The sequence below is a fragment of the Nerophis lumbriciformis genome, linkage group LG13 (genome assembly GCF_033978685.3).
Source record: "Nerophis lumbriciformis linkage group LG13, RoL_Nlum_v2.1, whole genome shotgun sequence".
NCBI classification, from domain to species: Eukaryota; Metazoa; Chordata; class Actinopteri; order Syngnathiformes; family Syngnathidae; genus Nerophis; species Nerophis lumbriciformis.
In genome coordinates, this window is record NC_084560.2 from 33,218,847 (window position 1) to 33,245,071 (window position 26,225).

A 26,225-nucleotide genomic window follows, 5' to 3' on the forward strand; every position below is an offset into this window, starting at 1 on the left:
CTCACCCAATGTGCTCCATGTAAGTACCCCGTTATATTAGAGGTGGGAGAAATAATCGATGTTTACATGCATCGCCATTCGGACATGGGCGATTGTAAAATCGATTAGTAAGCGTCAATAAACAATAATCGATTTCTTTACTGTAAATAAAGTAATGCCGAGAATTCTGAAATTTGGCAGATAAATAAATACAGTATCGGTTTACGTTTCCTGATCAAAAAGTTATAGGCTGAAGTTAAAAGCGTATCAACCCTTCCCACATTCACTTTGCACATGTCAAATAGAGAAAAAAACAAAACAAGAAATCGATCTTGAAACACAAGAAAGACTCGAGAGCAGACCTTGGCAAATTAAGGCCCGGGGGCCACATGCGGCCCGTTGAGCTTTCAATCTGGCCCGCCGGACATTCCCAAATATTTTTTTTAGATCTTTAAGATGGAAACTGTAGCTGCCATTATGATGTGCAGTCATGTTTTCTAATGACCTTAACTATAAAAAGTATTTCAATGGTTGGAATCTGCACTTATGGATGATATACCAGTAACTATGGTAATCTAATTAGTTACTATTGTCATCTAATTAGTTACTACGGTAATCTACGTCACAGCAGCTCAGACGAGGCACCAAGCAGTGTGGGCGGGAAGCGTTTCCACAGACGCAGAAGGAGATTTTCACAACAAAGTTCTAAAGCTTAGTGATATATAGAACAGAATAGAAAGTACTTTATTGATCCCTAGGGGAAATTCAGCAAATATCAGATATATCAGATTGTAGGTGGGTTTATTTTGTACCCTTCTTGTTCATATTTCACTGTTTGTTGCAATTTTGTTGCCTTTCACTTGATTGTAAAATATGTCGATCGAAAGGGGGTGTGACATTCATATGTTGTCAATATTCAGTGTTTTATCGTTCATAGAAAAATTTAAAATTCCATTACGTTTTTTAAGGCGGTCTGTCATAACATTTTTAGTATTCAATCAGACATTATTGTGAGGTTTTATATTAGTGTTCCTAAAAATAGATATAGCGGCCCATAGACTAGGGATGTCCCAATCCGATATTTGGATCGGATCGGCTGCCGATATTTGCCAAAAATTGCGTATCGGCAAGGCATGGGAAAATGCCGATCCACATCCAGTTTAAAAAAAAACACCGGTCCGTGTTTTCCAACGCACCTATTTAAATAATACATTCCACTTTTCTGCTGCTCCGTAATTTCCGTTCCGCATTTTCCAGCACACCTTCAACACATCCACAATTCTCACGCAGTTGCTTTTAGCTGCTGGCATTATACGACAGGCTCTTCTTACTCTTTCCTGTGTCTCCCTCTTACAGACAGCAAGCGCACCTTCTTACACACGTCACATACTGTCACGTCATACGTCACATACTGTCACGTCATACGTCACATACGTATACGTCCTCTCCCAGCAGAGAGCGAGGTAGCGGCATGGCTAACGTTAGCTGTGATGCTAGCGCAGCTGCTAAGGTGCGCGCCTGCTCAAGCGTCCTCTGCGCACGGCAAATCTATGCCACGCACAAAATCAAATAAAAAAATAAGCGCGTAACAATTTTCGACACACGGACACGACAGAGAAAACAGTTTTCGTCATCATTGTTCAAATATTGTGACGTCTGTCGAGACGCTTATCTCCATTCGGTGCCACACGTCCAGACTCCACACCATCAAAATAGTATATATCTGTATCATGAATCAATTTAAGTGGACCCCGTCTTAAACAAGTTGAAAAACTTATTCGGGTGTTACCATTTAGTGGTCAATTGTACGGAATATGTACTTCACTGTGCAACCTACTAATAAAAGTCTCAATCAATCAAAACACATAGAATCATCATACTGCTGTGATTATATGCATCAAGTGTTCATTCAAGGCTAAGGCAAAATATCGAGATATATATTGTGTATCGCAATATGGCCTTAAAATATCGCAATATTAAAAAAAGGCCATATCGCCCAGCCCTAGTTCAATGATGCCATTTCTGTTTGTCATGTATAATTTTGTCTATTTTGTGTTTATCCTTCAATAAACAGGTCAGTTTCTTGTTACCAACCATTGTGTTTTATTCAAACTCCCCTAATTCAGCTGGCTGGTTGTTATCAAGAGTACTAAAACCCTTTTCAACATGATTCTGACAACTAAGTAGGCTAAATAACTTTAAACTTTAATACATGCTCGGATAGGCCAGTATCGGTCAGTATCGGTATCGGTCAGTATCGGTATCGGATCGGAAATGCAAAAACAATATCGGTATCGGATCGGAAGTGCAAAAACCTGGATCGGGACATCCCTACCCTAGACACATTTTTTTCTCTAAATGTGGCCCCCGAGTCAAAATAATTGCCCAGGCCTGCTCTAGAGTCTCTGTCAAAATCGTAGTACTTGATCACATGCATTGTTAAGCATGTAAATACATGCATTTACCAATGTATGCATATGCATATATACATATACACATCTACACATACGAATGTTCAAATGCACAGGTGTGCATACAATTTTTTTTATTTTCCTTTTTCCTTCCCCTTTCTCCCTCTTTCCTGCCTTTCCTTTCCATCCCTGTCTTCCCACATCGTGATCCATCATATAGGAAAGTAAAGACGTATTGCATAAATATATATACACAAATAAGTTAGTCATGTATAGTTATATAAAGATGATACTATCATGTCTATTGATCGGACATTACTACTCAGAGCCAGTGTTGGGTTAGTTACTGAAAACCAGTAATTAGTTACAGTTACTAGTTACTTAATTTCAAAAGTAACTCAGTTACTAACTCAGTTACTTACACCAAAAAGTAATGCGTTACTGTGAAAAGTAACTATTTAGTTACTTCTTTTCCCCCCCTTTTTTTTAAGGCTCCCATTAATGCCCTTTTAGCCTTCATTTCAGTACTGTTATTGCACTGAAGAATAATACAATGTGTTGATCAACTTGACATGCATTTGCATCACTGAACTCAAAAAGCAATGTGGTCTACATGCAACACACAAAGACAAAGATATGTTTCAAAGGGCCAATTTATTTCAGGCCAGAACAAATTGACAAAACTATTTTAAATAGCGGCAACATAATGGCACTTCAACTTTAAGTAGATAGGATCTTTGATCCAAGACACAACTTACATTTAACTAAAATGTTATTTTCTTTGTGCTCGACAAAAGAAAAGTATTGAGAATATCTCCATGTTAAAAAACTCGACTTCTGGCTTTGCCATGATGTCTTGTTAGTTGTTATGAGAGTAGCGTATGTGTGTGTGTGTGTGTGTGTGTGTGTGTGTGTGTGTGTGTGTGTGTGTGTGTGTGTGTGTGGCCCTTTAAGATATAACAGCATGTGAGGTGAGTGACGTCAGTGAGTGAGTGGGCGAGCGAGGTGAGGGAGCGGCGACAGTGAGTGCGTGCAGGTGCTCTTGCTTGGTGGATGGCTGCGTCCAATAAAGTCACAAAGTTGCAACAAACCGCCGGTCTTGTTATTCACCCTCATCTGTAAAGACCCACTGCCGGGTAAAGTGAAGGTTGTTAGCGCCGAAGACGTACATAGGCCCTGGAGGAACGTCTCCCCTGCGCTCCTCAACTGCGGTATGGGAGTCCCCCCCGCCCCCGCCCCCACCCACACAACCACGCCTTTTCTTTTCCACCGCTGCAATAAAACACTCAGATCTTCTGTTTCTAGCCGATACTACATGAAAAATAACGTAAAATAACGCAGTAACGCATCATGTAGTAACGGTAACTGAGTTACTGAATATAAAAAATAACGCGTTAGATTACTAGTTACCGCCGAAACTAACGGCGTTACTTTGTAACGCGTTAGTCCCAACACTGCTCAGAGCACATCTCTGTACTTATTTATGGTGTTATTTAAAAAAAAAAAAGTTAAACACATGTTCCAGTTTTATGCACAATTTTATTTGTTTAATAAATGTAATGGAAATTAATTTAAATGTTTATTACAAATGCACTGTTTTTAAAAGCTGGAAGTGATGAACGCTTAATTAGTGAAACTTAAGAAAATGTAAAACTGCATCAATATACATAAATTAAAGGTGCATCAATAATCGATTTTTAATCAAATCGTTTCTCCTGAATCGTAATGTAACCGAATTCTGAGGTGCCCAAAGATTCCAGACTTTTCTATTCATACTGTACCAAAAAAAAATTTAAGTTACGAGTTAATGTATTGTTACGCCCTTGACATGCATGCTTTTCACCATTAGTATGACACATAATTACTTCTTAAAGAGACATTCTTTTTAATCACACCCTTCTAACAGCACAGACAGCACTAGTGCTACATTAAATAGTCATTAAAAATACTGTACAGAGTTTTATATAAATAAGATAATATAATGGCCTCTGGTTTGTTCATAGTCACTAAACCTTTCTGTCATTGAAACAGTTGCACCCGACAGGACGCTTTGTGTGCCTGTAGCTTTAACGCGAATGAGCGGTGTTTGTTCACGCATGTATATGAATGAAATTAGTTTATTTCGGTCATATAATCGACCATTGTGTGTGATCAATTTAACAGCACAGATTATACATTTTAACAATCATACACATACACACACAAAAAGAAAAATAATGACCGAAAAAGGAATAGGCTGAAGCCAAGGCTTATATTTGCCTATCCTATACAGTCAATGAAAATTAGATTGCCTGGAACATCAACGTTAAAAAAAATATCAATGGGATGAATGTAATCGTTGCTATATTTTATAATTTTCCATTATTTCACCTTTCCAGGCTTAACAAAGAACTACTTGTCTTTAACTCATCACTGAGCTTGTTCCACCATTTAACTCCTAAAACTGAAATACATTTGTATGTTATATTCGCTCTTACTTTACATATTTGAAAAATCAATATACTTCGTAAATTATAGTTTTCTCCTCTTAATTTAAATGACCTAAGAATACAAGCTGGAAGGCTGTTGTTTTTTACTCGAAACATCATTTCCATTGTTTTTAAAAACACAATTACTGAAAATGTTAACACATTATAACTTATGAATAATGGATTGGTAGGTTTATAGTAGCACGCTTTGTGTATTATTCTAATTACCCTTTTTTGGAGTTTAATTATTGGGTCTATGTTTGTTTTATAAACATTTCCCCAAACTTCAACACAATATGTTAGATATGGAAAAATAAAAGAATAATATAACATATGCAGACATTTCTTATTCAGCATGTGTCTTACTTTATAAAGAATAGGAATGGATTTGGATATTTTCCCTTTATATATGCAATCTGCGGTTTGCAACATAATTTATGATCAATTATTATTCCCAAGAATTTAGTTCCATAAACTCTATCAATTTCCACTTGATTTAATTTTGCTTCACAATTTGTCCTTGCACCACTAAACACCATACATTTAGTTTTCTTATTTAATGATAACTTATTAATAATCAAACCATTTTTTTAGCTGAAGCAACTCCACCTCTATTATCCTCAACACTTCCTTCAAGTCTTCTCCTGAACAATATACATTTGTATCATCTGCAAACATAATACATTTCAATGTATTAGATACTGAACAAATATAATTTAAATAAAGTATGAATAACTTAGGTCCCAATACCGAACCTTGTGGAACCTCACAAGTTACTCTACATGACCGAGTGTGTGGTTTCAAGAAGGGCCACATTTTAAATATACACAATAACTCTGCACTTGTCCAATGTAACAAATGTCATATATCACATACGATATAACATTAAGGGCTGGGACAGGAGGACACAAGCGTTAGCAATTCTAATGCTAACAGGGCTAATGCCAAATCTGATGTGTTTATGTTGTCGCCGTGAGATAAACGCTGACATTTATTTTTTAGTTTATTTACATGTATATACTGTACCACTTATCCATACGTCATCATTTATAAAATGATTTGTATAAACCAGTGTTTTTCAACCACTGTATGTGTGCCGTGAGATACAGTCTGGTGTGCCATGGGAGAATATGTAATTTCACCTATTTGGGTAAAAAAAATGTTTGCAAACCAGTAATTATAATCTGAAAATGTGCCGTTGTTGAGTGTCTGTGCTGTCTAGAGCTCGGCAGAGTAACCGTGTTATACTCTTCCATATCAGTAGGTGGCAGCAGGTAGCTAATTGCTCTGTAGATGTCGTAAACATGGTTTGTCGTGATCCCAATATGCAGACAGTGTGCAGGTAAAAAGGTATCTAATGCTTAAATCAAATATAAACAAAAGGCGAGTGCCGCTAAGAAAAGGCATTCAAGCTTAGGGAAGGCTATGCAAAACGAAACAAACTGAACTGGTTGCAAAGTAAACAAAAACAGAATGCTGGACGACAGCAAAGACTTACAGCGTGTGGAGCAGACGGTGTCCACAAAAAATACATCCGAACATGACATGACAATCAACAATGTCCACACAAAGGAGGATAGCGACAACTGAAATAGTCTTGATTGCTAAAACAAAACAGGCGCGGGGAATACCACTCAAGGAAGTCATGAAACATCTACAGGAAAAACACCAACAAAACAGGAAAAGCCACCAAAACAGGAGTGCAAGACAAGAACGTGACAGTACACCTACTTTGAGACAAGAGCTATAGTGATGCATGCTTGGTTATGGTTTGAATTCTTATCAAACACTTGCGAGAACAACGTTTTATTGTCAATATCAGCTGCTGAGTTTAATTTTTTTATGTTTTCTGCTGGTGGTGTGCCTCTGGATTTTTTTCAATTAAAAAAAGGTTGAAAAACACTGGTATAAACTACACTGAACGGTGGAAACGCAAACCACACAAGTCGACAAGAACCTATAGTTTCGGCAACAAAGGTTGCAGCAACCAAAAAATCCTGATCTTGTGGCCTAAATATGCAAATTATACGGTGACGTCATACTAACATCGCCACGACCATGCGGGCACCGCCACAAACGGATTGGCAATCTGTAAGAAACACTGTAGATGATAAGATCTTTCTTCTCTTCGCTGCTGATCAACACATTATTGGTTTAATTAATATATCAATGACGCGTGCGTGAATCATTTCTGCTTTGACAACACCTATTGTTACCTTTTCTTTGCTTCCATTCCGTCCTGTCGGAGCGGCGCCAGGGCAGGTAGCCGCTTTGACTGACAGCCCGATTTACCGTCGCTGTTCCTCTCCAGCAAGCCGAGAAATTTAGATCTACATTGGCTGTGCTAATGTCAATCAGGCTTCCTCTGTTGCAGTTTGCAGCACTGCGCCGGCCGTGCATGCCGTCCTGAGACTTTGTGTCAGCATATGTGTGAGTGAATTAAGCATGCACACATTTTCTTTTCTTTTTCTTTTTATAAGTCCTACGCCCGCAAAAAAATGAGTGTGGTGACCTGTGAAGGCGTATTACATTTTCCTCATACTGCACAGCCTCCAGTACACTTTGGGGGTTTGCTGCAAATCTAATAGTAGTCACAGATGCTGATGTCAAGTGTGGTTGAGTTGTAGGAAAGATACTGAGGAATTAGTTTCCCTCAGTTGATATTTGCTACATCAGCCTAGTGAGTGACATTAAACCAATTAGCGAACAAAAACACTCCAGAAAGGTTAATCAGTTGTGGACATTTGGACACCCCTTGAACAGGGGTCTCAAAGTGAATTCACCCCAGAGCGGCTGGAGGTAGAGTCTGGGTGCGGCAGAGCCGCACAAAGTTTTACCTCAGATTCATGTTTTAAAGGGGAACATTATCACCAGACCTATGTAAGCGTCAATATATACCTTGATGTTGCAGAAAAAAGACCATATATTTTTTTAACCGATTTCCGAACTCTAAATGGGTGAATTTTGGCGAATTAAACGCCTTTCTATTATTCGCTCTCGGAGCGATGACGTCACAACGTGACGTCACATCGGGAAGCAATCCGCCATTTTCTCAAACCCATTACAAACACCGAGTCAAATCAGCTCTGTTATTTTCCGTTTTTTCAACTGTTTTCCGTACCTTGGAGACATCGTGCCTCGTCGGTGTGTTGTCGGAGGGTGTAACAACACGAACAGGGACGGATTCAAGTTGCACCAGTGGCCCAAAGATGCGAAAGTGGCAAGAAATTGGACGTTTGTTCCGCACACTTTACCGACGAAAGCTATGCTACGACAGAGATGGCAAGAATGTGTGGATATCCTGCGACACTCATAGCAGATGCATTTCCAACGATAAAGTCAAAGAGATCTGCCGCCAGACCCCCATTGAATCTGCCGGAGTGTGTGAGCAATTCAGGGACAAAGGACCTCGGTAGCATGGCAAGCAATGGCGGCAGTTTGTTCCCGGAGACGAGCGAGCTAAACCCCCCTGGATGTCTTGGCTCACACCGTCCCTTATGCCACCGAAGATTATCAAGAGAAGAATATCGACGCTAGCTTCCCTGGCCTGCTGACATCAACTCCAAAACTGGACAGATCAGCTTTCAGGAAAAGAGCGCGGATGAGGGTATGTCTACAGAATATATTCATTGATGAAAATTGGGCTGTCTGCACTCTCAAAGTGCATGTTGTTGCCAAATGTATTTCATATGCTGTAAACCTAGTTCATAGTTGTTAGTTTCCTTTAATGCCAAACAAACACATACCAATCGTTGGTTAGAAGGCGATCGCCAAATTCGTCCTCGCTTTCTCCCTTTAAAGGGCGCACTGTCGATTCAGGTCTTTTTTCATACAAAAGGCACACCGGATTATAAGGCACATTAAATGGGTCAAATGATGATTTTTTTCTAAATTTAAAACATTATCTTGTGGTCTACATAACATGTAATGGTGGGTCTTTGGTGAAAGTAGGGCTGGGCGATATGGCCTTTTTTTCAATATCTTGATATTTTTAGGCCATATCGCGATACACGATATATATCTCGATATTTTGCCTTAGTCTTGAATGAACACTTGATGCATATAATCACAGCAGTATGATGGTTCTATGTGTCTACATTAAAACATTCTTGTTCATACTGCATTAATATATGCTCATTTTAAACTTTCACGCAGAGAGGGAAATCACAACTAAGTCAATTGACCAAAACTGTATTTATTAATTAAACTGTTATTAAGCAGTGGCACAAACATTCATGTCATTTCAAAAACAGAAAGTGCAAGATTGTCAGAGACATTTTAAAACAAGCTATTAGTGCACTTTTGTGCATGATGTCACTAAGATGACAATCAAAACAACACTAAATTAAAGTGCACTTTTTGTACAGAACGCCACTACAATAGTTTAAAACAAATAAAGTGCACTTTTGTGCATGATGTCACACAAGATATTTCAATAAGTGTCAAATAAAAATGAGCTGCATAATAGGAAATCAAATAGTGTACATCCTTCGCTATGTGGAAGGTTCCGGCGGACGTTATCTTCTTATGTCGTTTTTTTTTGTTTTTTTCATACGGTGTTGATGTGGAAATGGTTGCCTCTGCATTTTGTTGGTGTGGCACTGAACGGAGATGTTGACATGCGGAGTAAGCACTCTTCATTCTCTAGCAGGTGACTTTTCAAATAATGCTACAAATTAGCAGTAATGCTTCTTTTTGTAGCAACGCTTTTGCTCCACACTTGACAAATGACGGTTGTCTGTTCGACATATTCCCACTTGAAGCCAAACCACCGCCAGACGATGGACCCCGTGCTGTTTTTCTTGGGAATTAATTCTTCCTTCATTTGTTACCAGATTCGCACCTTCTTTCTCTCGTATTACCACTCGCACCACAGCTAACGTTACCCGTGCCGCTACCTCTCTGCTCCGCGTATGTGACGTATGTAAGAAGGTGCGCTTGTTTATGTCTCTGTGAGAAGGAGAGACTAGAAAGAGTGAGAAGAGCCTGTAGTGTAATGCCTGCAGCTAAAAGCAACTGCATGAGAACGTATACTCGAATATCACGATATAGTCATTTTCTATATCGCACAGAGACAAACCCCCGATATATCGAGTATATCGATATATCGCCCAGCCCTAGGTGAAAGTGTTGCATAGATTATGTTTTACAGACCATTTTCAAGTAGCTTTCTGAGCGTCTCTTCAGGATGCGCCGTTTTGTGGCCGGTCTTACCTACGTGGCTCACCTTCGGCAGCAAGGACGGGAGTGGAAGAAGTGTCAAAAGATGGAGCTAACTGTTTAAATGACATTCAGACTTTACTTAAATCGACTTTACTTCTCATCCGTGGCTCAATAATGCAACATCAACGCCGGAAATGTGTCCTGTGAAAAAACGTCCGACCGAACCCTCTGATAACCAAAGTTCCGTGGGTGAAATATGTAAACCCACTACAGTTTTTAGCACTTTGATAGTTAGTCTACTGACATATACAAGTAAGAACTTTACGCTACTTTATATTAGAAATGGCAACAGAGGAAGATGAATGCCACATAAGAAGGTAGAGAAAAAGAAGACGCTATGACTACGGTGTCGGACGGACTACAATGGCGGACTTGCGCACATTTTCAGGACTTATGCAGATCCCAAATACACAACAGCAGGTACCAGAAAGTAAGAAAAGTTGTTTTGCATAATATTGCGAAACAAAACGGCAGGTAATATGTCTGCTAATAGTTGCCATTTTGCGGTCCTTATATACACACACCATAATAATACTCGTATGTTTAATGCGCCGACAATCCATCAAGCGGTGCGGCTTCATAGCTTACCGAAGTTGTAATAAAAACATTTTGACATATTTTTGAGCGCCGTGTGTAATGTTCTTGTAGAGGTTGCCCTCTAGTGGGTTCTTCAGACCACCACACACTGCCAGGAGAGCCAGGAATACCGGGTATAACACTGTTTTATTTTCATAGAATAGTGCAAAGTCTTTTGCTTTGCAGCAAACTGTCTTTCTCTCCTCCGTCCGCTCAGCAGGACCTCCAACTCCAACTAATCGTCTCAAGGCTGCTGTTAATAAAGGCGACAGGTGATTACATAACAAGGCCCACCTGGGCCATCTACGCACCTGTCGCTGTCTTCGAGGCCGGTCCTGGCAACACCCCGTTCCGCGGCAGGCCCGCAGGCCACACCCCCCCTCCACAGTTCTATATTCTCAATGGAACATTTAAAGTTTTGGTGTCGTTTACTGCCATCATATTGCAGTCTACACGTATCTCTTATGTATGACTGCCATCTACTGGTCGCACTTATCATTACACCATGTACCAAATAAAATTGCTTCGAGGTCAGTAAGCAAAACCAGACATAAGTCGTATATTAGACGCACCGGGTTATGAGGCGCACTGTCAATTTTTTGAGAAAATGAAAGGATTTTGAGTGTGCCTTATAGTCCGAAAAATATGGTACTTCTACCAACAGCTTCAGTGACCCTAAGCAATGGTAGGCCTTAAGTCAGGGGTGTCCAAACTAAGTGCGGCTCGGCAGCGTCTTCAGTTTGGCCTGCGAGATGTCATGACTTTAATAGGGAATCTAACCCGTGGGGAAGTTTTCAATTAATTTTAAGTTTCTGACAATCCGAATGATGCACATTTGACTCCATAATATTTTTTTTTATTTTTTTTTAAATGCACTGTAGCACTTTGAGATTGTTTGTTCAATGTAAAGTGTTTTTACAAATACAATCTATTTTTATTATCTACTGGAAAACGTGAGTAAGTCAGGTCAATGGCCAAGTATTATGGTTTGAAGTGAAATCAATACTTAATGTACTTATATGACCCGATCCAAACAACCGCCCCCAGTCATGGGGCAAAAAAAAATGCAATCAACACAAAAAGTCAACACACATGGTCACACATAACACAACCTGCTCACTGAACTTTGTGGATATATTTTATTTTTTTTAAATGTCTATACATTTTTTGGAGAACGCTACATAGCTTTGGTGTTTTGTTTTTGTTTATTTCTGCTATTTATTTACATACAAATTGATACTGTTTTTATTAGCACTTTGCCTGTCCTTTTAAAATGGACAACAGTAAAATAGTTTATTACAGGTGGTTTAACATTCTGATGCTCTACTTACAATTCCCCTGCACAAAAATCGAAATACAGTAGGCTTTATTTTAAAACAGTCTGGAAAATTTGTTTGATCGCCACCACAATTAAACTCTTTACATTATTTTAGTTTTTCTCCTTTTTTGTTTTGATGCGTTGTGTAGATTTGGATTGTCTATGTAATCCTACAGACGCTGTGGGCTTCTTAAACAAGCCGTTTCGGATCAATTTAGTCATTTTTGAGGAGGCTGCTTCTGCGAGAGCGTGGCCCGAGGCGCCCCGAAAGAAATCTCAGCACGGAGGTATCTGCAACATCTGTGCCTCGTTGGTGGGAAGGATGTAGGTGTCATACTGTATACGGCGGTATCAGTAGGGCCGCTCCTCGCTTATCTCGTATATCTCTTGTTATTGGTGTAAACAAAAGGCCCTTTGAACAAGAAAGAAAAAGGGCCGCAGGGCAAAAAAGAAAAAAAGAAAAAAATGGTGCCGACTTTTATTTCGGCGGTCTTCTCACTTTCGTGTCACAGTGAGGAGACGTTTGTTCAAAAGGACCATTGTGGTGGACGACCACAGGTTGGAACTTCGCTTTCACGGCATGATTTTTATCTCTGACGAGAGCAGATGAGAGGGAAATTGCCACAACAAAACAAGGACACACACTCGGAAATCCTTCACAAGAGTTTGTACACGTTTTTAAAAGCGTCTACCTTCATTAACCTCTGAGTGATCACAGTACGGGGAGAGGATGGGGGGGTCATGATAATATCCCGACGATGACACGCTCGCGGGTCAGGACCCCTGTGATCCCTGAGAGGGGACAATATCTCATTAAGAGACAAAAAGCCTTTGGGACACTAAAGCAATTTGGCTGGCCCTCTGCTCACTGGAAGCAATTAAAACATTAGCTTAAACCGCAGCAGCGCCAAGCCGCCATGACAGTTGAGAGGCCGCCGTAAGGGACTAATCGCAAGGAGAAACGTAATTAGCACTGGGTCAAAAACTTCAGCATTAACTGCTGTGGCTGTAGGCAACCCTCTGATGTAGTTTTATTTTTTATTTTTTTATGAAGATGTCAATAGCTGCATTTACAGTATCAGTTCAGCAGCTTGATCTATCTCTGCAAGTGCTCTAAAGGGATCCTATTATCCAAAACCAACTTGTCTTACTTATGGCCAAATTCAGGCACTTTTTAAGGACTTTCAAGATAAATTTTCCAGTTTTTCCAGTACCCTTCTAAAGGCGAAAACCAGTGTGAATCAATCCATAGCCTTGTTGTTTGAGGTCACCAAATGCTGTCTGTAGGAAAAATATGGAAAATCTGCTAAAACCAAAGCCTCACATTGAACCAGCAGTTATCATTAACTGAATGGGGCATACAAAATGAAGGAGTGTTTCTGTGGACCAGGGGTCCCCAAACTTTTTGACTCGGGGGCCGCATTGGGTTAATACAATTTGGTCGGGAGCCGGGCTGTATGTGTATACACATATATATATATATATATATATATATATATATATACAGTGTTTCCCACACATTCATTTATTTGTGGCGGCCCGCCACGAAAGAATTACGTCCGCCACAAATAGATTTTTCGGCTTTTGACTCGCTCGACCGCTCATAAAAGCAATGGGACTCTGTCTGTGAATGTTGCTTGTAGTTACAACTCCGGTGCAGTAGGTGGCGGTAGCCTACTATGCATTGTAACTCCGCCAATAGCACTTAATTCACCTGGTGGGCCAGAAGAAGAAGAAGAAGAAGAAGAAATAAAAGAAGAACAGACCGACCGGATCAAAATACGAGGGTAATATAGGTTTTAGGTAGATAGGTTATAGCTGCATCGCTCGCGGCTCGTCATATATTTAACGTTAATCCGCGATTTCACCGAGCGCTTCACTGACGGTGAGCAGCCTGACGCTGCTTCATTAACACCGCCGCTGTTTGACTCGGGGGCCGGGGCAGACGCACGTAGTAACAGTCGCCTGTTACAATACCGACGAGCTAACGTGTCCAGGTTATAACCCTGTTGCCAATAAACACACGTGGACTGAAGCTAAATTGTCCATTGTCCACTGCAGCATGTGAATGCAATGAAAAGAATAAAATCTGAGGCAACCAGCTGTTAAAATGTTGTCCAGGTTAAAGTTTTGGCCATTAAAGGCCCTTCATTTCAAGATTTCAACTGTGATCGGGCTTTAAACAGGTGGCTGACCTGTTCAGATGGGTGTAACTGCTACTGGTCAAATAATGTGAAATAGCATTTAATTTTACATGTATGCAATGCCATTTAAATGTAATTATAGATAATAATAATAATAATAATAATAATAATAAATACTGTGTAGTGTTGTAAATAGTCAACGAGAAGGATTTTAGTAAGATATAAGCCATGAGCACTACACAGCCAGAAAAAAACCTAGACAGGACAAGTAAAAATATTGGGGCAAGTAGATTTGAGAAGTCGGGCAAGTAGAAAAAAACCTTAACGTTGAACCCTGCATGTGTTGAGCTGCTGCCGCTTAAGGTTAGATGGCACTGTACATAGAGTGGTTCTGCTCGTTAGTAATAAATTCTAATGTTGGATGTTCACTCCTTCACACAGATGAGTATAGAAAAATATTTTCAACGGCCGAAAAGGGCTCGACTTGGAGAGGAGGTAGGCCTACAGTCCGGACCACAAGTGCGACCTGTTCAGCAGCAGCAGGAGGAGGAGGAGAAGGTTGACTGACTGTGGCAGGACACCTCTGCCTCTGTTTCACTTCATGTTGCTGGTAAATAATATGGTTGTAGTAGTAGGCTAAAGTTAAATTATTTAGTATTCACTAATTAAAGGGGCAGAGCTTTAAGAGACATTTTAGCTTTTATATTTTATAAGATATATTTTTTGTAAGAAGCACAATTAATAAATATATTTCAGTGAATAACTAATTGTTCAAATCTGTATATAAATATGTACATAAAGTGTTGTAATTATATTCCAACTCCGCGTTCTTCTTGGTCATCGCCGCTGCCGCCGCCACCCCCCGCCCCTCGACCACACCACCACAAATAGATGCCTGTCCTGTGGGAAACACTGATATATATATATATATATATATATATATATATATGTATATATATATATATATATATAAGGACTGTGAATCTTTGGGTGTGCCACGATTCGATTCAATATCGATTCTTGGGGTCACGTTTCGATTCAAAATCTTTTTTTTTTTCAATTCTCGACTCCAAAACGATTTTTTGCCCGATTCAAAACGATTCTCTATTCATTCAATACATAGGATTTCAGCAGGATCTAACCCAGTCTGCTGATATGCAAGCAGAGTAGTAGATTTTTGTAAAAAGCTTTTATAATTGTAAAGGACAATGTTTTATCAACTGATTGCAATAATGTAAATTTGTTTTGACTATTAAATGAACCAAAAATATGACTTATTTTATCTTTGTGAAAATATTGGACACAGTGTGTTGTCAAGCTTATGAGATGTGATGCAAGTGTAAGCCACTGTGACACTATTCTTTTTTTTATTTTATATAAATGTCTAATGATAATGTCAATGAGGGATTTTTAATCACTGCTATGTTGAAATTGTAACTAATATTGATACTGTTGTTGATAATATTCATTTTTGTTTCACTACTTTTGGTTTGTTCTGTGTCGTGTTTGTGTCTCCGCTCAATTGCTCTGTTTATTGCAGTTCTGAGTGTTGCTGGGTCGGGTTTGGTTTTGGAATTGGATTGCATTGTTATGGTATTGCTGTGTATTGTTTTGTTGGATTGATTAATAAAAAAATAAAAAATAAAATAAAAAACAATAAAAAAATAAAAATAAAAATCTATTTTTTAAAAATTAGAATCGATTCTGAATCGCACAACGTGAGAATCGCGATTCGAATTCGAATCGATTTTTTCCCACAACCCTAATATATATATATATATATATATATATATATATATATATATAGCGCACTTTCCGCGCGCGCGATGATGTCACGTTATCGATGAGAAAATGCATTTTTAGACAATATGATTTGCCTGAGCGGCTAGGAGACACTGAGTAGCAAGCGGTACAAAGTGGATAAGAAAAGACAGAAAAAAAATAATTATTTATTTATTTTATTTTTTATTTTATTTTTTTTTTTAATACTTGTGACTTCACGTGGGCCTGATTTTGGACGCTGGCGGGCCGAATCCGGCCCGCGGGCCGTAGTTGGGTACCCCTGCTGTAGACTATTCAATGTCATTGGTGTTTGCAAATGTGTCTCCATTTGTGTTGTTTTTCACATTTCTTGTTCTTTTTCTTACTTACAGCACTCACTTAAAGGCTACAACGGTGACTTCCATTAGCCGCATCTTCCAAAAAAAAAAAAAAAAAAGAGTGTTCTTGTCTCAAAGATTTTAAACGATAGGCAAAATTCAGAAAAAAAAGTGTAGTTCCACTTAAAGAGTTTAAGTTATGTTTATGGCCTCACAAAGGGCTCGACCTGCAAATATAGAGAGTCTGTTTTCACTCAGAGATGGTCCACATGACCTCAGGGGTAGGGATCAGGCCCGGCCCTAACCAATCTGGCGCCCTAGGCAAGATTTTAGGTGGCGCCCCCCCCACATCGGCAGTGAAGTGTATATACTCACAAGAAACCGAATAGCTTTGTCTTTGACCTTTTTTTTTTTTACTTACAACTATACCTAATATATAAAGGGGTGGACAAGTGACTATTACCTGCAGGGCAAACATTAGCTAACCAGAAGGCTATAACAATGTAAACAAAAAACACCTGCTTAAAAGATCTAATACAAATGTCCCTGAGGATTGTAAGGTGAGTACTGTAATTACCTAACGTTACATTATTATTTTCCATAACAATTTAGCCCACTCCACAATATTAACCCGACGTTAAAACAGAACTAGCTATTTATTGATTAGCAATTGCCGAATCATGTAACATTAGCTTAATGCTAAAAAGCCAGGTTACTATCACATTCTGTAACAGACAAATAATTTCATGTAGGCTAACGTTACCTACCTGCTAACTCTGTCTTTTCTCGTTCCTACTCCTCTTCTTTTCTCTTTTTTCTTCCCTGGGCACCTAACAGTTTTGGCCGTTTTGACATCTTGTGTTGATTTTTTGATGTGGTGACGTCCAAAAAGAGTCATGATACGGGAAGGGAGGGGGCGCACCGTGCGGGGTAGAGGGGGGGGGGGGCGTAATGTTGTAACAAATAATATTTCTATTAAATAGGCTTTACTTTGCATTTTAATTAACGTGGGATTATTTTTTGTATTTAGAAATAATAATACCAACTTTTTTTTCTTTTTTTTTTTTCTCCAACATTTGTGGCACTGGCGTGGCGCCCCCTGATGGACGGCGCCCTTAGCATTTGCCTATACGGCCTATGCCACGAAACGGTTTTCCCGGTTGTTCGATAAGAAAAGAACCGAGTCCTCGGACTCGAATCCCTTTTTGAGAACCGGTACTCGTTATCGAGACCACTATAGTAAAGAAAAATAGTTGGTTCTTTATCGGAATCCCTGGGAACAAATCCCGTCCCGACAAGAAATGCCCCATGGGACATCACAAGAAATGACGTCACGTAGCTCAGTCATTAGGCGCAGATGGGGAAAGCAGGAAAAAAAATGGACCGGAAAAAGCGCTCCAAGGCATGGCTTCATTTCACCAAAAAAAACGAGGAAGCGGCAATATGCAATTATTGCCAGGCTTCGCTCTCGTGTAAGCGGGGGAAGTACAACAAGCGTGTCGTGTCTTCGAAGCAGCGACAGAGATAACGAAGAACGCCCCTCTTCTTCTGCCAGCTGCCCCAGTCCCAGCTACAGTGGCGGTGACGCCGGTGAGTAACTAATGTTAACTGTTGCCGGTTTATTTCCATATCTGCTCACTTGTAGTAACGTTACCTCTTATGTCAACCAGGACTGCAGTAATGTTAGCTAGGCTAACATTACCTAAGCATAGTCAGCGGCTAACGGTAATGTTAACGTGAGCCTTTTTGTATGTGTCTGATAACGTTAACGTTATCTTGTAGCCTACACCACGACAAAGTTTGCAAGTCTGTCTAATAAACTAGTGCTTTCTGTATTTCTTTAGTTTATTTGGAACATGAACACACTTACACTATAATACATCACAGTTTCATATAATTTCACTTTACAGGAGTAGGAAGAAGTAAAGCTTATTTAATCCTACCCCTTTCCCACTACATAGTGTTTACAAATATATACATCATTTACTGACCTTTTTATAATAAAATATCTGTGAATTAGTATATACAACAGTTTTGTAATATGTAATTAATTAATTCAGTCATTATTAATATACTGAGATGAAGAATATCTTATTTTCAATAAGGTTGAAAGTATTTCTCATAATTCTTCTTCTTTGTACTTTGTAAGCACTATTCATTTGAACAACCTCTTAAACTGGATCATATCAGTACAATGTTTAACTTCTTTACTTAATCCATTCCATCATTTAATTCCACATCATTTTAGCTGTTTGCAATTTTACCAAATCATCGAACTTTAATATTTTTGACTCAATAAATAAAGTGTTTGTATGTTCTCTATATCCAACATTATGTATCAGTCTAATTCATTTTTTTTGTAACACGGTTAACGAATGTAGCGCACATTTGTAGTTATTTCCCCATATTTCTGCACAATAACTCAGATATGGTAATACTATAGTAGCGAGCAGTAGAGAATGTGAAGTGATTTGTTAAACCAAATATTGTGTTTTTTTTCCATATACAACAACCTGTCTGGACTCGATAAGAGAATCGATAAGGAATCGGTTTGATAAGAGGATTCGATAATAGGCCCGAACTCGATAATTTCTTATCAAACATCATCCCTACTCAGGGGTGTCCTGAAATTCAAACATCCATCCATCCATCCATTTTCTACCGCTTGTCCCTTTCAGGATCGCGGGGCATGCTGGAGCCTATCTCAGCTGCATTCAGGCGGAAGGCGGCGTACACCCTGGACAAGTCGCCACCTCATCGCATAACATGATAAATTCCACATTCAAGACTCTAACGTTATCTATAGCGGGTGTGAAACTGTGGGACAATGTGAGCGGAGAAATTAAACTGTCTTCTAGCCTAAGAGTGTTCAACGTTGCGGTAAAAAAATTGTTGTTGGGAAACTATCAAAAATATGACTAGTTGTTTGGACTATCTCAACTGTGGGACACAGGTGCAAAAGAACTCACTGTGGAATAAGGGACATAACACACCAAACAAGGCTTCAGAAGACGAAATATACCCAGACAAGATGGAGCTAATCTCATGGTCGCTCAATGCTATTGACAAAGTGTTTTCCAGCAGGCGTGTGGGCCCGGGTGAGCCGACCTGTCCGGATGGGACCTTTGGCCGGCTACACGATGGACGGCTGAAACAAGAAGAAACATGAATTGGACATCATGTAGACTAAAAAAACAACAACAAAAAAACCTTGTCATTATCATCCGTTATCATATGCTATACTTGTTCTGAAATTGTCATGTATCCATCAAATCTGTTGTTGAAACTCGGACTATATAACCAACATATAAGTTGATTATAAATTAGTGGCGGGACATGGATAAGCATTCTTGCTTTTTTTCCCGTATCCCTTTTCGGTGGCTGCCGTTGTGTGTCTGGCAAATTACAAAGAGTGATGAAGTGTTGCTATATACAGAAGTCTGTCTGCCGGAATAAATAAATTCATTAATTCAATCATTCTAGAGTGTGTAAAGCACAAAAACCTGGCGAAAGCACTTATTCACGGCAAAGTTGTATCAAGAGTGAAAGGAACGTGGAAATGTGCGGTGCCTCACGCCAACTTCATGGCTGTCCTGCACACATTTATACATACTGTGGAGCACTTTGATGTGATGCTGGGTAATTGTTTGAATAAAGAAATGTCAAACAATTACTCCTCAGACTGACTGATGTGCACATCAGAGCCATATGAACAATTAACACACCCCCGTAAAAAATTATCGGCATGTTAGCCATGTATATTAACTTCCCATACAAGGCAGCTGAACTGGCCAACATTAATTTGCAATTTGCAGCGACAGCCGGTTTTCCCAAAGTAATCGGAGCTATCGACTGCACCTCATTGCTATAAAAGCGCCATGGCATGATGAACATGTATATACAGTATGTCAACAGGAAACATTTTCATTGGATCAATGTACACATCATATGTAATGTGCATATGCAACGAAGCAACAATGTCGCGATGTGGCCTGGTTCTACATATGATTCTTACATTCTAACTTACAGCATGGTTGGGAACAAACTACAAATTGGCAGTGTGCACAATGGGTGGCTGCTTGGCGAGTACATTTATTGATGTCATTGTGCTCATACTAATTTTTGTGATTCACACTGAGCAGCTTGTGCCCCCAAATATTATATTCCCATCTTTACAGTCAGTAGTTAAAGTTAGTGATTTGCTGTGTTTTGGGTTTTTTTTTGGTTAATTTACATCTTACGATCTTTCAAACTAAGTCCCTGATTGTCTGTGTGTGCAAAGTATACTGTTAAAAAAACAGCTTCTCCCTGGCCCTCTTCTGCAATGACTTATTGTATTATCTGGACCATAGGGCGCACCGGATTATAAGGCGTACTGCCGATGAGCGGGTCTATTCAGGTCGTTTTTCATACAAAAGGCGCATTAAAGGGGTCATAAAATGTTTTTTTTTTCGAAATTTAAAACATTTCCTGGTGGTCTGCAGAACATATGATGGTGGTTATTTGGATAAATTATGTATGGGGGTGGAAAAAGTGTCAAAAGATGGAGCTAACTGTTTTAATGACATTCAGACTTTACTTAAATCAATAACAGAGCAGCATCTCCTCATCCGTGGCTCACTAGTGCAACAATGCCGGAAATGTGTCCCGTAAAAAACCGTCGGATGTGCGGATGTTCTCCCAAAATGTGTTTGTCATTCTTGTTTGGTGTGGATTCACAGTGTGGCGCATATTTCTAACAGTGTTAAAGTTATTTATACGGGCACTGTCAGTGTAACCTGTATCGCTGTTGGCCAAGTATGCATTGCGTGCATGTGCGTGCTGACGTCGCACATATTTTGTGATCGGGCCGGCACGTTGTTGGAATGGATGAAAAGCAGACGTGATGACAGCTCGTGGAGGACAATAAACGGGTCCCTATTAAAAGGTTAATTTGTTCAACCTTGGCCCGCGGCTTTGTTCAGTTTAAAATTTTGGCCCACTCTGTATTTGAGTTTGACACCCCTGCCCTAACCTGTCTAAAAGCACTCGCACACGCACTTGTTTGTGACCAAAAAAAGCACAAAAAAGCGACAAAATGAAGTTAACTTGTAGCTCTAAACCAGGGGTGTCAAACTCATTTTAGTTTGGGGGCCACATGGAGAAAAATCTACTCCCAAGTGGGCCAAACTGGTAAAATCATTGCATGATAACCTAAAAATAAAGACAACTTCAGATTGTTTTCTTTGTTTGAAAATATTCTAAAAAAAAAAAAATCAAATCATAATGTTGGGTTTTTTTACACTTACATGTTGCGGTTGATAGTATTCTACTTTCATTTGTCGTTATTTATACATTCTGAATAAATTATGTGATCATGTTCATCGGTCAAATAGGTGGAATTGAGTCTAAAATGCTCTAATTGGTGTTAATTTTTTATCTACCAAGATAAAAAAATATAATCAAATTACAGAATGTTATTTATGTAGTTTAATCATTTCCCTCAACTGTCATACTAACATGTGGTTTATTCTGTGCATATGTAGCATCATCTACAAAGATACAAAGATTGCTATAGTGACATCTAGTGGACACATTTAGAACAGCGGTTTCTTTCAATCAAAAATTTCAGCTCATTTTTATACATTAACTGTTTTTAACTTTTTAACTGCTTTTTATCTCACAAATTGTTCTTAATATAATTTGTATTTGCTTTTTCAATGTGTATTTTACCTGTGTTTTAAATGTTATTTTTTAGTCTGTCACTTGCCTGCATTTCTTTGTGGTGTACAGCCCTTTGTTCTTCAACTGTGGTTGATTTCAAAGGGCTTTATAAATAAAGTTGGTATGGTATGGTATACTTAGGAAACTCATCCCGCGGGCCGGGTACACCGCATTTGCAGGCCTGATCCGATATGTTTGACACCGCTGCTCTAATCATACAATTTCAATTCCATGCAAATGTGTCATGGTCAATTGTACACATTCAGCAATGACATCAACATCCCATCCTCCCCTACCCAAAACACCCGCAAACCCACCGGTGCCACAAAAATATTGTAGTCCATTTTCTTCCTGTTAAATACTTACTGGCACCGTACACACCTACATTTTGTTTGTAGACTGGCCCTTAATCTCGCCTTTGGATCACAGATCAACCAATGCATGCAAATGATCACCAGATTGTCATCACATGAATATTTTTGGTTTTACAAAAAGGCAATTTTCTGCATTTGCCACTTGGAAATCTCTAACCCCCTCAAAAAATAAAACATAAAAAATGCATTAGTCACGATTGAATGCGTCGCCGCTGTTCCTATTACCAGATACAAATCACTTCCTTTTGGGGAAAACATGAGGGAGTCCTTTATCCGCGACAGAAACCACACAGAAAGCAATCTTTAACGCCACAGGGACCACAGGCTTCCCTTGTAGATTGACAGGAAAACGAGCACAGATATGATGAGTCGGCAGTGCGCCTCACGGAGCGATATGTCACTCAGGGGTCATGTGATGACAGTCGGGTTATGCGGGTCGTGACCTTTTGACCCCTGCGCGTGATAAATGGAGAGGATTCCCAATGAATCCAAGCTGGTGACAGCGTTGGCCGATTAAAGGCGGCCGCGTAAATCAAGGCTAAAGGTCTTATTTCAGAATCGGAGTCGACTTTATTCGCCGTGTGTGATTCCACACGAGGAATTTAACATCACTCTCCATCATAGGCGCCGATCCCGTGGGTGCTTCGGGGCCCGACAATGCCGAGCACCCACGTGGCATTGATGGCAGATTTCACTCTTTATATTAATTTTTTAATAATCAATCTTGTTGTTGGTAATTCTGTGGTCCGCTTTACACATTATAAAAGTCGCAAATGAAACAGTCTGTAATTCACAAGATTTAACCAAGATTTCAATGTGCCTGATAACAGACTATTGTCACATTTTTCTTGACTTAGAACACACTACACGAAATAAAGGGCATACTTACTCAACAGCCATACATGTCACACTAAGGGTGGCAGTATGAACAATGCCAACATTGTCATAAACATGTGTCATACAGTGAAACCATACTAAACAACAACGACAAACACATTTTGGAAGAATCAATCAATCAATCAATCAATGTTTATTTATATAGCCCTAAATCACAAGTGTCTCAACGGGCTGCACAAGCCACAACGACATCCGCGGTACAGGGCCCACATAAGGGCAAGGAAAAACTCACAACCCAGTGGGGCGTCGATGTGAATGACTATGAGAAACCTTGGAAAGGACCGCCTATGTGGGTGACCCCCCCTTCCTCTAGGGGATACCGGATGCAATGGACGTCAAGTGGGTCTGACATAATATTGTGAAAATCCAGTCCATAATAAATCTACCATAATAGTGTGAGTCCAGTCCATAGTGGGGCCAGCAGGAGACCATCTCGAGAATATTTGCATCGCAACACAACATAAACACTACAGAACAAATTCCCAGAATTCCCTGCAGCACTAACTCTTCCGGGACGCTACAATACAAACAAACGCCATTGGTGGATCTACACCTAAAATCCACTGTAATGATACCACACACAATCTAGTCGATACTATGATTACATCGATATTTTTTAACATCACAAACTCTTCTTTCATTTATTTTATTTTATTTATGTTATGTTTATAAACTCAGGAAATATGTCCCTGGACACATGAGGACTTTGAATATGACCAATGTATGATCCTGTAACTACTTGGTATCGGATTGATACCCAAATTTGTGGTATCATCCAAAACTAATGTAAAGTATCAAACAACAGAAGAATAAGTGATTATTACATTTTAACAGAAGTGTAGATAGAACATGTTGAAACAGAAAGTAAGCAGATATTAACAGTAAATGAACAAGTAGATTAATAATTCCTTTTCTACCAATTGTCCTTAATAATGTTGACAAAATAATAGAATGATAAATGACAATATGTTACTGCATATGTCAGCAGACTAATTAGGAGCATTTGTTTGTTTACTTACTAGTAAAAGACAAGTTGTCTAGTATGTCATGTTTTTGCTAAAATAAAGCCAATGACATTTTTTGTGGTCCCCTTTATTTAGAAAAGTACCAAAAAGTACCGAAATACTTTTGGTATCGGTACTGGTACCAACATATTGGTATCCGGACTAATACACACACCGAGCACCCACTGGCAGAAATGCAGATCGGCGCCTATACTCTCTTTGATTGATTGATTGAAACTTGTATTAGTAGATTGCACAGTACAGCACATATTCCGTACAATTGACCACTAAATGGTAACACCCGAATAAGTTTTTCAACTTGTTTAAGTCGGGGTCCACGTTAATCAATCCATGATATATATCAGAATAGTGTGTTATAGAGACGGTCACCTTTGAGTAGGTGGTGGCCCTAGCACAGGGGTCGGCAACCCAAAATGTTGAAAGAGCCATATTGGACCAAAAATACAAAAACAAATCTGTCTGGAGCCGCAAACAAATTAAAAGCCATTTTACATACAGATAGTGTGTCATATATACATTGAATTGAGATGACTTAAAGGAAACTAAATGACCTCAAATATACCTACAGATGAGGCATAATGATGCAATATGTACATATAGCTAGCCTAAATAACATGTTAGCATCGATTAGCTTGCAGTCATGCAGTGACCAAATATGTCTGATTAGCACTCCACACAAGTCAATAACATCAACAAAACTCACCTTTGTGCATTCATGCACAACGTTAAAAGTTTGGTGGACAAAATGAGACAGAAAAAGAAGTGGCATAAAACGTGTCCCAGAAAGTCAGAGAAAGTTACCGGTATACATGTAAACAAACTAGGTGAGTTCAAGGACCGCCAAAATTAGTAGGACAAAACGGCGCGAGCCAAATACTCGAATCAGTTAAGCATGTTTAAACAGTGTGCTTTATAACAATTAGGGAGGTTTGTGTCATGTTTGTCCTCCTACAGAAACCATATCAAAACAAAAATATATTTTTTCCCCTCATCTTTTTCCATTTTTCATACATTTTTGAAAAATCTCCAGAGAGCCACTAGGGCGACGCTAAACGGGTTGCCGACCCCTGCGCTAGCATCACTATGCAGCCCACAATATAGACAAAATGTTTGTCTCACTTATTCAATAAAACCTTTTATTTAAACCTAGCTTTAACACTTAGACGGTTAAACATTTAAAAAAGAAACCAACACAGAAGGCTTATCATCAACTCGAAGCAAGCTAGCAACAATGCTAACATTCCTAGCACTTTCAGTAGCCCAGCTATTTTGACATGTTTGACAGCAGAGTGGGAGAAAATGGCGCTGAGATAAATTGTAAATGTACTCACAAAGTTCATGTTCATCCCAATAAAACTCCAAAACAAGGCAGAGAAAGAAGAACACAAAACCAGATGGAACACATGTTGAGCACAGGTGACACCAATCAAGACAGAGAAAAGGAAGCAGGAACAGGAAGTAGTAATGTGAGGATTCATTCATTCATTCATTCTTTCATTTATTTTGTATTTATCTCCTTCATTGATGTGCATATTTGATCAATAGAGAATTAAACCTCAGCAACTAAACACACATTTTACACACCAATGCCTGAGAAGGAGCAGGATGAAGAAAATCTTATATTTTCCTGCCCCCTTCAACATAATATATAGTCTTACTTAATGGATAGCATACAAACCAAAAAAATACATCCAAATATAATGAAAACAAACAAAAAACACACAAAAAAACACAACAAGTGCAAAACTTCATGAAGTACAAACCGAACAAAAAAAAGTAATATACACCTCACGGGATGATACAAAACAAATACAAAACCAGACAAAAAAATAAGTAAAATAATAAATATAAAGCAAAATGTAAACACTTATGGCTGTCTATATATTCTTTTCATTTGGAATATATTTTTACAGTCTTTTAGCTCATTGTAAAGAGAATTCTATAGTTTAACCCTCATTACTGATATACACATTTGTTTTAAAGTTGTCCTTGAATACTGATGTTGGAA

The 26,225-nt window shown here is 39.0% G+C and overlaps 1 protein-coding gene across 2 annotated transcripts in view; it reads right to left on the bottom strand.

The window, feature by feature from the left end:
* il1rapl1a (interleukin 1 receptor accessory protein-like 1a) overlaps nt 1-25,634 on the bottom strand; it is a 907,971-nt gene extending 882,337 nt beyond the window's left edge. For both annotated transcript variants that reach the window (XM_072914508.1, XM_072914507.1), the window contains exon 1: nt 25,549-25,634. The gene's annotated coding sequence lies outside the window, so the exon portion shown is untranslated. The remainder of the gene's footprint in view (nt 1-25,548) is intronic.
* Nucleotides 25,635-26,225: the final 591 nt, after the last annotated feature.